The 12,193-nt window shown below is 46.6% G+C and overlaps 1 protein-coding gene across 1 annotated transcript in view; it reads left to right on the forward strand.

Moving 5' to 3' along the window:
• Nucleotides 1-12,193, forward strand: part of FN1 (fibronectin 1) — a 208,361-nt gene that overhangs the window by 75,254 nt on the left and 120,914 nt on the right. The window lies entirely within an intron of this gene.

Here is a 12,193-nt window from a genome sequence, read left to right on the forward strand (position 1 = left end):
ATAACGAAATGTTAATCCGAACGCTGAAAGATTCCTAAACCGGCGGGCCTTTTGGTAAATGCCATCTAAAGGCCTAGTTTGGCTGGTTAATTTAATTCAGAAAGGGAGGAATAACATTATAGCAGGCTCAGCATACGTGAAGAAATATAATTAAAAGCAAAAGAAACATAGGTGCCTTTAAAAGAAATGTCACATCTATCATTATTTCTTGGGTCAGATGCAATGATCAGTGGCCAGAGAAATATCTTCGGTTGTCTCAAGCCATCCTTTAAATTGGATTTTTTTGTGCTTTAATTCATATGTTTTTGCAAGTACACCTTTCTCTTAATGATCTGAAGACAATTTACTGACTTGCTTATTCCACACGGCAACATTTTAAGCACGTTAAGCTGCTACTTCTTAGCTCCCAGTGCTACTACTGTATATTTAAYGTGTCAATGTGGAACAAGTTTCATTCACAAGCCTCAATATGTTTGGTGGGATAACGGGGCCAGATCCAGATCTGGCACGATGAGCTGAGGCTCTGCTCACGCAAAACGAAACTATGCCTTCCTCTAAGCGTGGTTCTTTCCGGGGAAAGCCTTCAAAATCCACAGTGCACCAGAAGGAACAAGAAGTTCCCTCCTACTCCTTCCAATTTCAACAAGTTGCACTTTTTTTCATTCATAAGCCCAGGAGCTATTAATAAAATTGCTGAATGAGAACGGTTAGTCCCCGCACACTGACACATACCTTGTGCTTCGCAAGCCACATGACAACAGTCAAAACAGACATCAGCCTTTCAATACATCAGCACATAACACTGTAGTTTATAAAAAGAAAAAAGAAAAAAAAAATCAGACAACATCCTATCAGTTGCAGACAGATGAGTCACTAGAAAGCCTGGGACAAGCAGACCTAAAGTCACCTCCAGCCGGCAAAACGCTTCCTGCCTTCAATACAAAGTGGTGGGAAGCCTGTGCATGAAGGCAAGCGCCTGGCACGCAGATGCGTGGCGCGACGGAGCTGAACCTCCCTTCTCCTTGCTGAAGGGGGGGGGGGGGGACGGGGSCGAGGAGGAGAGGAGGAAGGGAAAGGGGGAAAAGGACTTTCGCTCTGGATTTGGTGGAACGACAACATTCGCCCCGGAGCGAAGGAATGCAAAACCAGCCCTCGCAAAGGAAAACTCCGCACAAGGGTCCAGAGAGCAGGAAGGCAGCAAAGCTTTGGCTGCTTGGATTTCTTACTCTTTTTTGTTTTAGCAGGGAAACTCGACGTTTTGCTTCCCGCCTCTAAACGCGCCGCTCACGCCCAAGGCTTTGCGCCAGCAAACACAAGTACGTAGCAAGGTGAGCGGACATCTTCCAGCAGGCACTGCTGGAGGGCTTGCAGCAGGATCTGGGCACGTATTTGGAGCTCCCTCCGCCTCCGACTGAAGGGCCGGGGTCCAGCTATTAATGCAAACGCCTTTGCCTCTCCCCCCGGCCCCTCTTAACAAACCGGCAGGAGACGGAGCACCTAGTTTTCCAGTCCCGTAGGGTCCCAGCGCAAAGGCGAGGGAGGGCTGGTCTCCCTTCCCTGGCTACCTCCTCCACGCACTTCGCAGACCCCCCTCAGAAATTTTARAGGAAAAGGGCCTGCACAGCCCCMGTCGYGTCCTCGGCTTTCGAGGCTGCTGTCAGGCCCCCGACCCTTCCCGTCCTGCCCCTTCCCGGCAGAGCTGCAACCTCAGCACCGTCCCCGCTCCGCAGCTCTGCCCCAGAGCCACGGGCTTGCCACGAGATGCTTTCCGGGTGGAGCAGGTAGGGCACAGCTCCCAGGCGATGGAAAAACATCTCCGAAGGGCTGGCTTGCTCCTTTTCCAAAAGATCCACACCCACCGCAAGCGCGCTCCGGCCTGGGGAAGGAGGGGCAAAGGGATTCCCAGGCTCCTATCGGGGCGGCTTGCTCTTGCTCCCCCCCCTCCTTTTTTCTTTTAATTCCGATTCATTACTTCCCAAAACCAGGCCCCCGTGCTATAGGTACCATAGGGGCATATATCAAGGCATAGCTCCTGAATACCGGAGAGCTTAAAACACCCAGGCACGATGGAAAGCCTACGAGTCGTGCAAAACCAAACAAACGGAGAGTGTTCATTCAGGAAAGTACCAGCCCCACAGATCCTGGACGTGTCCCGTTTCCAAGCCTGATGAACGGCAGCAAACGGGTAAGGGCTCTGCTGACACAGCACGGGATTTCACTTCTACGCGTTGCCAGCTGTAGAAGCAGCGGCGTTCACAGATCCAGGCGGCTCGGCTTGGAAGCTCCACGCTGCCTTCACCACCCCGTCTCTGAGCCACCATAATCTGATACGCTTCAGCTTCCTTCTTCTAAAACCCCCCTGGAAATTTTGCTGGCGCTGCCAGTTTTGTCACATTAGCCGAGTAGCCGTTCATGCTCCTGTTATTCAAGCACACWACCCTATCTCGAAAGGGCCCGCTGCAGGCGCTTGCTTTCCGTCCAAGGAAAACACGAGCGCCTTCGACMCTGGCCGTTAGCGCTGACGAGCCTGACGGCTTCCTCTCGCCCGCCTTCCCCACCGAGGGCTCGGGCTTCGCCGCTCCCTGGCTCGCCGGGCGACCCCCCGAGGGGGCAAGAAACCGGGCTTCCACCCGGAAACGGCCTCCTGCRTCAGAGTAAAATTAATTATTTTTTGCTCACCAAACTATCCCCCAGCTAAATTTTTCTAATAACGAACCACAGCATCCTAAGCCTTTTAGCTGCACGGGATAAAGTGGCCCAAACCAACTTCCTTTACGGACAGCTGTAAGCGTCGCGGTTTTGGGGACTTAGTAGGTGGCTTTTTTTTTCCCCCCTCCCCTTTCTCCATTCAGTGTTCCCGAATAACTGGGTAAGGAAGGGGACATCCACCTCTCCGTTCCTTCGCGGGGGCCTGGCCACGCAGCAGCAACGGGGATAGCTCCAGCTACACCTAAGGCAAGAAATCACCGCGTGCCATCTCCCGCAAGCACCGCTGATCCCCCTTCCCTTCTCAGGTGCTGACTTTTAGAGGGGGGAAAAATAGCCTTTTTTTGCTGAAAGCAGCAGCATCTCATAAAAATGTGTGTTTAGTCATAGCCTCTCATTTTCTGGCAAAAAAGCAAGTACTAAACATTCTGGTTTTTTCCAAACCGCTCTTAGTAGTACCTGTATCGGTCCCTCCATCGGGTGAGAGATTCCCTGTCTTAACCCTATCCTTGGCACAGCAGAAGGCTACCCCTGTCCTAAGCCTTTGAAGCAGCAATACACATATTACCTAACATCTCCACTTTCTAAATAACACAAACAGCTTAAGAGCTGTAAATGTGAGACCTGCATATTTTCAATAGCATCTCAAAAAATGACACAGAGGAAGAGACAGGGAACACTAATGGTGTATAGTTTTAAGTATAGAYGCAAGTGCTTTATTAAATACTGGAAGCCAAATGCTCTAAAGCTGGTGGAGTTTTGCCAAGCAAGAATTTGGCTCTGCGGGCTCCTTTGTCCATTTATTATGTTTTTTTAAGCCTTATTCCAGCCCTCATTTTAAGGTATTTTGGATGCTTAAGTAGGTCTACGATAGTGATGTCTCTACTAAATATTTATGAAGTAAGGCCATTAGAGCTTCAAGAAGTTCATATGCTGGTCCCAATCCAGCAAGACACTTGAGCAGAATTTAACTTTTGAGTAAACAGGTAGTCCCACTGATTCACTTCTGCGCGCGTGGCTATACTTATGCCTGTGCTAAGGAGTTTACCAGGTTCATTGCAAAGACACTCTGCATCCTGCACAACTAAGCTCTCCGATTACCAAAGAGGGAAAAGACATGAATATGCTGAAAGGAGGCAAGCCCCAATCTCATCTGCTGGCAATCACGAATATAAAAGTCATTACTTCTTCCTTCATCCACTGACTGTTATTTACATTAGCTGATTCTTCCCCTTCTACAGCTCTGTTGAATCATTAATTCTCCTGGTCTGACTAGATAACCAGCTCCCAGCAAGCGATGGGTATCTAAAGGGTCTTCAAAGAGCCTCACTGTAAACAGGACCCAAACAAAGATATCCTGTGTGATCCACTTGCCTGTTTATGAAACTGCAGAGCAAACCAGCGTTTTTATGTGCCTACTCAAGATAAAACCCCTGTTGAAAAATAGCAGGCTGATAGCTCAGTTATTCTGAACACCATATAAAACAATAACAGGGACAGATATCTCGATTAAAGCAGAGACAGTTTACAGCTGGGTCCCTGCTGAGAAAGACATTGCCCACACAGACGGCCTGATCCAAGCCACCACAAGCAGAAAACGGGTAAGTATATAACAAATCTGAGCCAAAAGGGGGATTAGAGAACAAGCAGCTCAGCCACAAAAAAGCCTTATATCTGCTAAAAGCAAAATAGCTGGGTCAGATGTAATCCAGCTATTTAGCTAGAAGGTCAGATCGAACAAGACACAATTAAGGGTAATTTAGCCCTCGCTGAGAAGGGTCATAAGCCCACACAGGGCAGCGCCCAGCTGGGGAGAAGGGACAAGTTCCCTACACGCGCAGACTTCCATACGCTCCCATTCTGCATTTTACATACCGGCAAAGGTGCCACATGCACATTAGAACGAGGTTTTATCTTCCCACTTATCGGCCACAAGTATTTGCTGCTAGAGCTTCAGATTGATGCCGAATGCATGAAATCATTAGTATCCGTCACGTGCCTTTTTGAGGCGAAAGCCCTTGGATTTCCTCTCATTTCTCTCCCAGTCAGTAAGACCACCACTATGTGCAACAAGCCAGGAGTGATTCTCATAAAACTGATTCTCAACAGCAAGTTTCAAGAACCTTTAGAAATAAAAGCAAGGTCAAAAAGACCTTTCTGGAGCAGGAGGATCAACCCTGCAGGGACCTGTGGCTCTGAGCACAGCTGAAGCCTAAGAAATATCAGTAAATGATGTTTAAGAACATAATTAGCCCTCACTCATCTGTGAAAGAAATAGAGTGCAGTTTCACCTACTGAAACATGCAGACATCCAAGTTAGACACACTGCAAAGTATATAAACAGATTTAGTGCTGCAGAGCAGGAACTGCACCAGGTCAGGAACAGCACCGGATATTTCCTAAATCCCATCCTCTCCTCAGGACTTTGGCATCTAACTGCAAATTGCTGCTGTTCAGTGGTTAGGACAGCAACCTGGAGTCAGAAACGGTTTGGGTGAAGGCCCCTAAGCTCATGAATAACATGACATGTGCAAGTGGGACCACCATCTACATTTTGCAGGCTAGCAGCTAAAACATTCATGGGGGTGGTGGAGGCGGAGATATGCAGGGTTCAGCTCCCCTTAAGAGCTGCACCAAAGCATGTTTCCTCCTTTAAGCATGGTATAACCATAAACTTTTGGCTAGGAGGAGATGCTCTCTGCCCTTGGTTAGCAGAGCCCTGAGCTCTGCTAGACATCCATCCRTCCTGACTGCTCTGGTGTCCTCTGGGAACCCTGTGCACCAGATAAACCCAGAAAAAGCTAATTTATGGATCCTGACTCAGGATCATCAGGAATAAAGCAAGCATTGAAATGTCTGGCTCCATCCAGACCACATGCATACCTCCCTACCTAGCAGCAGGACTTCRGGAGGTTGGTGAAGTCAGCCTGGGTTTGTCTCAGCAGCTCCCACCTTCGCCTGTCTCCAATCAGTCAATCACTCCCTCAGTTTTGACAGCCCAGTTGATCTTGGGGCTGCCAACAGGATTAGTGAATTGGCTGGGTTTTTCTTCCAGGGTTATTTTACAGCCTGGAGCAGTTCACTGATCCAATTTACCATGCTGATTTACCAAACCGGCATGTAGGGTCAGAAAAAAGTAGGTAAAGGGAAGGGATGCTGGGGATGCTTTAGGCCACTATCACTGCTGAGGAAAGGATGAGCAGATCWGCCTCTGGGCTGGGGCAGCAACGGAGGATCCCATTTTGGATTTGGGCATGTCCAGTCCCTTCTGGGCCAATTCCCTCATTTTGAACTAGGGAAGCTTTGGCAGACTCACCTCGCTGTTGCTTAGTCAAGTTACTCATAATTAACATTTAATCCTTCCCTGTGACAATGCCTCTGTGACAGCCTTTTAGATCCACGGTTCTCTAAAATCCCAATTTGCCAGTATCACTTGGCTGATGAGTTGCTCCAAGCTGAATGCATGTTACTAAGGGCCATAAAAACAGCAGCTGTAACCTCCTGGTCTCCAAAACCAGCGCTTCAGGGCACCAAGCCTACCATTTAATTAATGGTTGTTATCAGTCATATGAATTGTGTTTATTAGAGAAGCAGAGAGCATAGAAACACTTTGTCTGGGAAGTCAGAAAAGGGGGGGGTGTCTCACCCCTACAGGTTTTGCAGCATATGGGGTCTCTCTGCATTAGGTCTTCATTGCTGCTTTAACCAACATGCCTGTAAATGCAAGGCTAACTTCCAGGACACAAAATATTTGTGGTTTAACCTACGACACAGCTCTAGGTAAACCACGAATGTCTGTGTCCCAGAGCAAGCATTTCCGGAGCGTCCAGACAATCCGGGAGAATGAGCTCGATTGAGCTGTCAGTCAGACCCGCAGACTCGTCTAGACGTACAACACAAGCGTCAGCCCGCAGCAGGTGGACAGGACACGCGTACCAGGAGAATGTGGGTGGCAGCATGAGATAACGAAAGGAACAGTGTTCCRCAGTAGCAGATGTCTCGGCTTTGCATTTGTCTAACCAATACCAGACAGTCATACAGGGACTTTGTTTGGCAGACTGTCCTTCTCATTGGTCTTCCTCAAGGACACGTCCTGCCACAAGCCTGCATACAATTTATCTGTTACCATGCTTCAAGATGCAGCAACACATGAATATGGGAACATAAACATGAATGGATCCTCAGAGATCTGGGTATAAAGGATAATTTGGGGACAAATGCAGCTTTTAAACATTTGTCCCCACTGCCATGCCACTGCCATGTATGGGTTTATGACCCTTCTCAGTGATGGCTAAGTTACCCTTAATTATGTCTTGTTAGATCTAACCTAACTTGTTAGCTTGAAGGAAAACCCATGGTCACAACTTACCTAAGAACTAGAACCCCAACCCCTTGTTGGAAAATCATCTCAGTCTCTTCAGAAACTAAAGAGAAAAGACTCTATAGATATAGGTAGCCAGGGCATGACAGGTTGGTCATTCATCTCTTTATGGAATTCCCAGGGGACGAGGCAATGTTGGATTTTCAAAGGGATTAACACCAGCTCATATTACTTGAGGTTCTCCAATCGCTGCAAGAGAAGCCAGGCAGTTGCAATGCCAGAGAACCGCATATCTTGCCCCAAATTTGAGTGGGACAAATGGATCCAAGCAGTGCTAGAAGCTCAGAAGGGGCAGACCTCAAACCATTGCTTAGCAGGAGTTGCTGGTCAAGACACGTTAGCAACAAMACTTTCCTGGACCCTCCAAGCAAAGTATCAATATGTCCAGCTGGACATCTGCCCAGACCACAGAGCTGTTCAAACAGCGCTGCCGGAGAGGTAAATGCGGCAGCGGTCTCCATTTCTAACAAACTTTCCCTGAAGCTCGAGTCCCTTAAAAGCTTTAATAAAAGTTATCTCTGCACCCAGTCATTAAAGAGAGGCAATGCTGTGTCCACAACCAAAGGAAACGGCAGGTCCCTCGCTAGTTAAAAAGGTAATTACATAGCTTGTTTGTGAAAGTGTTCCCCTGCCAATAGAAACATGATTTTTAATATTATTTTTAAAGAGGCTGCTTTTTAATAACCACCCTATAAAATGAGCTGGGAATAAATACCCATTAAAATCAGACATAGAACTCAATATTAAAGAAAAAAYCAAACACCCAGTGGGTCTGACTTGGTAAACTTTCTTTTATGTATTCCTGGACCCCAAAGAGCTGCCTCACTGCGCTGCCTTCTTTATAATGTAGTTATATGCAATTCCCCTACCCCACTAAAACCCAGTTGTGAACATGCCTAAACTGGGAAGGTCAAACTCTCCAGTGATATTGAACCAGTGGCTTTTTGCCAGCTTAGCCAGACCTTCAACCTCCTGCCCATTTCCCTTGTTTTCCCCTCCCTCTTCTTGCTCATTCTCTTCTAAAAGGAACATAACATGAAAGAGTCCTTATACAAACTAAACTCCTGGAAAAACAGATACCATCCATCAYGAGACTTCATGCAGAATAGACTAGAGCAGAACTGCAAAGAGGAAGATGTCTAAGAAAAAAAATCTGTATTTCYGCACTTGCATATCAAGCAAGTATCTGCAACTGAATTACAGCTTGTACTTGAGAAGTTAAGTAAAAATGCAGATAAAAAAGTTATTTCTTTAAATAAAAGTCCAGACAGAAAAGGACAGAAGAAACTTCAACCCTGCTACATGAGCAGTGCTCTCCTGAGATGTCTTAGTGCTCATATCCATTGGGACACTAGCTCAGATCAGAGAGGGGAGGGAGCCAAAGGGAAGAGCTGTTAAAACTCCATAAAGATAATTTTCTGGTATAAAAATAAACAGAATTTTTAATGCTTTTTGTTCTGAAAATATGTAAGCAGACTTTTTGTCATTTCAAGCCTTCCCAAGATTTTTGAGAAGGTTTCCCAAATTTTTACTGCAAGTATCAAAAATATATTCGACTAACAGCAGACAGAAATATTTTGATAAACAACTTTGCTGGAAGTTTTATAACTTAAAATTGTTGCCATAGAAAATACTTTCACAGAGGCACCTTTTTGTGGAAAGCTCATCTTCTAAAAAGCCCATTCATTTTCACACAATTTTTTGGACTGTTGCTACAGGATGAAAGCGCCTCCTATTTATTTACAAACAGAARTCCGTAAGCACAAGTTCTGGGGCCCACGCTTGTGTGCACGTGTAAGCGTGGCCTCATCCCTTTTGCTCCGCACAGCCCTGCCTGGTTGCATCCTGCTGCCCGCTAGGTTTTAAGTGGGAAAGGATGCTGCTGACGATAAGGACAAGGTGAGCACCGCATTAACCTAGCGGCACAGCTGCTGCCTGGCCCACAGCAAAGCAGGAGTCTTGCCAACACAATACAGCATAGACAGACCTGAGCATCCTACCATAAAATGCAACCTGTTAGCCAGGACGTTACTGCAGTCACTAAAATATTGGGGCAGTGGTCTGGCCTGTCCAGGGCTGCTGGAGTGTCCTTTCAGCACACCTGGGGCTCCAGGAGGAACCATGCCTCCCTTCAAGTATGCTTTCAGCTGTGCAAATAATCATGTTTCAGTTCACTGGCTGAACTTGAAAATAAGGTATTTTGTTTCAGATCCATCCAAAAGGATTCAAAAAATTTGAGTATACCAAAAAATAGAATTCAAAACCCCCCATTTTAGGTCCAACAAAACATTGCACTCAGTCCAAGAGTAAGAAGATAATATTTTAAACGTATGTTTTTAGCCAGCAGCACTACCCTCAGCACACTACAAAAATATATGCGACAGGAGTGAAACAGCTTCATCTGAAAGGCTTGCAAATCAGCGTTGCTTCAAGTACCCAGCAGCTTTCAGGAGGCATGAAAGATTGACGCAGGGCCACCTCTCGGCTAAGAGAGGCTGGAGATCTTGCGCCTACTCTGCCCAAGTGCCAACCTCACTCTCCAAGCATCTCCACTGCAGTTTACAAGCTGCTGGTGTGCTCGCGCTTGCCAGCTTCGCGGCTCAGGTATCTCAGGGTAGACAGTAGTCCAGCCTAATTTGGCCATGACCCACATTCAGTAAGCGGGCCATGTTCACCTGCATGATAACACACATGAAAAACAGTCCTTGAAGAAGCCACTCCTGCTAGACTAGACTGCATACCCCCTTTTGGAGAAGTGCCTTCACAGATACAGAGCTTAGACTCAGTCCAGAGCGGCAAAGCATTTATGGATTAACTGTTAAGACCATGAAGCTATGAAAACCTCTCAAACAATTTACCGCCACCTGTTAAGATCCAGAGCCCTCTCCCCATTCCTGTTGGGGAAGGAGAGGATCTGGACCCAACTCATGTAGATGTCCCCATCCCAGCTGAGGGCACTGGGAGAGCACAGGAAAAGACCAGCTTGGTCACCTGCCGCACAGGCTCAGCACATGTGGAAGCTGGTCCAGAGCCAAGGAGGATCTTGGCTACATTTAAGCTCTCTTTTTTCAGAGACCAAGCACWGCTGATTTCAGTGGCTCCTGCCCTCTCTTTTTCTGGAGCAGAAGAGCTAGGATGAGGGGTGCTGGAGGAACGGACCCACTGCCCTCCCCTCAGGCATGGTCTCTTACTGCTACTTAAAGATGCTCCCTCCACACGCTGCATCCCTCACACCAGATAATAGTAGTGATGCAGGTTCTTGCCTAGTGTTGCCATGAGGTTCCTTCTCTCTCACTGAAAGAATTTGAAAAGGAGCTTTTCTTAAAGCCCCTGAAGTTGCAGAGTCTGGTTTGTGGAGGGGGAATGACATACATAAGCCATGTGAATGCTAAACAGCAAAATATCAGGTCCTGGAAGGTCCAATTCAGTAAGTGACTATGTTTTGCAAGGGGGAGCATTACTGATCCCAGTCACGCAAGACATTGTAAAATGAAATTTGCTACCCACATCTTTATTAACAGTACAATTTTAAGAGACTCTGAAAAGTGATTTTGACTTTTTAAGATTAACTTTCTAAGAAGCAGACATTTTTTCCCCTGCCTGTAAAGGTGGAAGAAATGATCAACCACATTACTCTCATTTATACTATAGCCACACATGCAACGCCAGCTGGGACTTGCACAGCACAGACTAGCCAGTGCCCTGAACGGCCTCAGCGCTTTATTAAGCTCAGTTTCTGCAAACCCGTTAGCGCCTGAAGAGCCCTGCAGAAGTCAGTGGGAGTCCATGTGACTGAGATTTTGTGGCAAGATCAGGGCTTACGTAGACGGGGTAGATGAAAGATGACAGAATTAACAGAGGCACTAGTGTTTGCCTTGGCTGACACAGCGAATGCCAGTTCTCATCCCCTGGGTACTGATATCCTGGCCTGACCGTGGCAGTGCAATTCCTGCTATTATCAGGAATATAAACCTGCATATAAGTCCCCTTAAAATAGTTTGCATACAAAGTGAAACTGGCATCCTTTGGCATACAAAACTGTCTAATGAAGGACTGGTTTAAAAATGCCTGGCTATTGCCAAGAATATTTCACCAAATCAGAATAGGCACTTGGCCAAGCTCTTGCTGTTCCAGATGCGTTAATGCTACAGACTCCTTTTCTGAGAGGCTGCATGACTCAACTGTAAAAACGCACTCCAGCCCTCGGCTCAGCGCAGAGGGTGGAGGAAATAGCCTGGTCCAACACGAAGACGCAAAGCCAGTGGGAGCCTGTGCATTGCTTTCAGTGGCCCTGGATCAGGACCTGGGTGCGTTTGTATTCCCAGCACACATTCATCTTCCTCGCTGCCATCTGAGCACTGCATAAGGAACCCAGAGACCTTCTCCCAATCTTCCTCTGCCATTTCTGAGCCCTATTTTTCAGGCCTCGTCCTTCCCATCATCCCCTTGGATTTTAGCTTGGTGATCAAAAAGTGAACCTTTCTTGCCAACAAGCAATCTATTTTTTCAGGTTTGTTTTCTGTTTTATAGCACATACCATAAGCCAAATTGCATCCAGTGTTCTACAGTCCCTGCAAACCTAAATCCAACAGTCAGAATAAGATGGTTAAAAGAATGAAAGAAAGTCAAAATGGTAAAAGCATGTTGGGAAAGGCTTTTCCCTTGAACAGATTTATAATAGGCTTCAGCTAATAGATATTTATCTTGAATATCCAACAGTATGAAAACGTGAGATCATGAAAGTCCGTAACAGTCTTAGGGGCAGATCTAGTCCTTAAATCAAACTTCCAAACAGTACTGTCCCCTTCTCAGGCAAGGACTCCTTATGACTGCAGTTAAGGATTGAACAGAAAAGGCCTCGCATTCAATAATGTTAGCAAGATAAAAAACCCAGAGGCAAAGATGAGGGATTGTGGAAAAAGTAGGCACAAGAAGGAGAATCAGACACAGCAGGGGAAAAAAGAGGGAACCTCTGCATTAGAAGATTACTTGCACCTAATCTAATTCAAACTGGAATACATTGACTGTCCTCAGCTACCGGATTGAGGGTGAAGGACCACCAAGATGCAATATGAGTAGAACAGGACAGGTCCTCAGTTAATGCGC

The sequence above is a fragment of the Apteryx rowi genome, unplaced genomic scaffold (genome assembly GCF_003343035.1).
Source record: "Apteryx rowi isolate R43461 unplaced genomic scaffold, aptRow1 scaffold_12, whole genome shotgun sequence".
Lineage (NCBI taxonomy): Eukaryota > Metazoa > Chordata > Aves > Apterygiformes > Apterygidae > Apteryx > Apteryx rowi.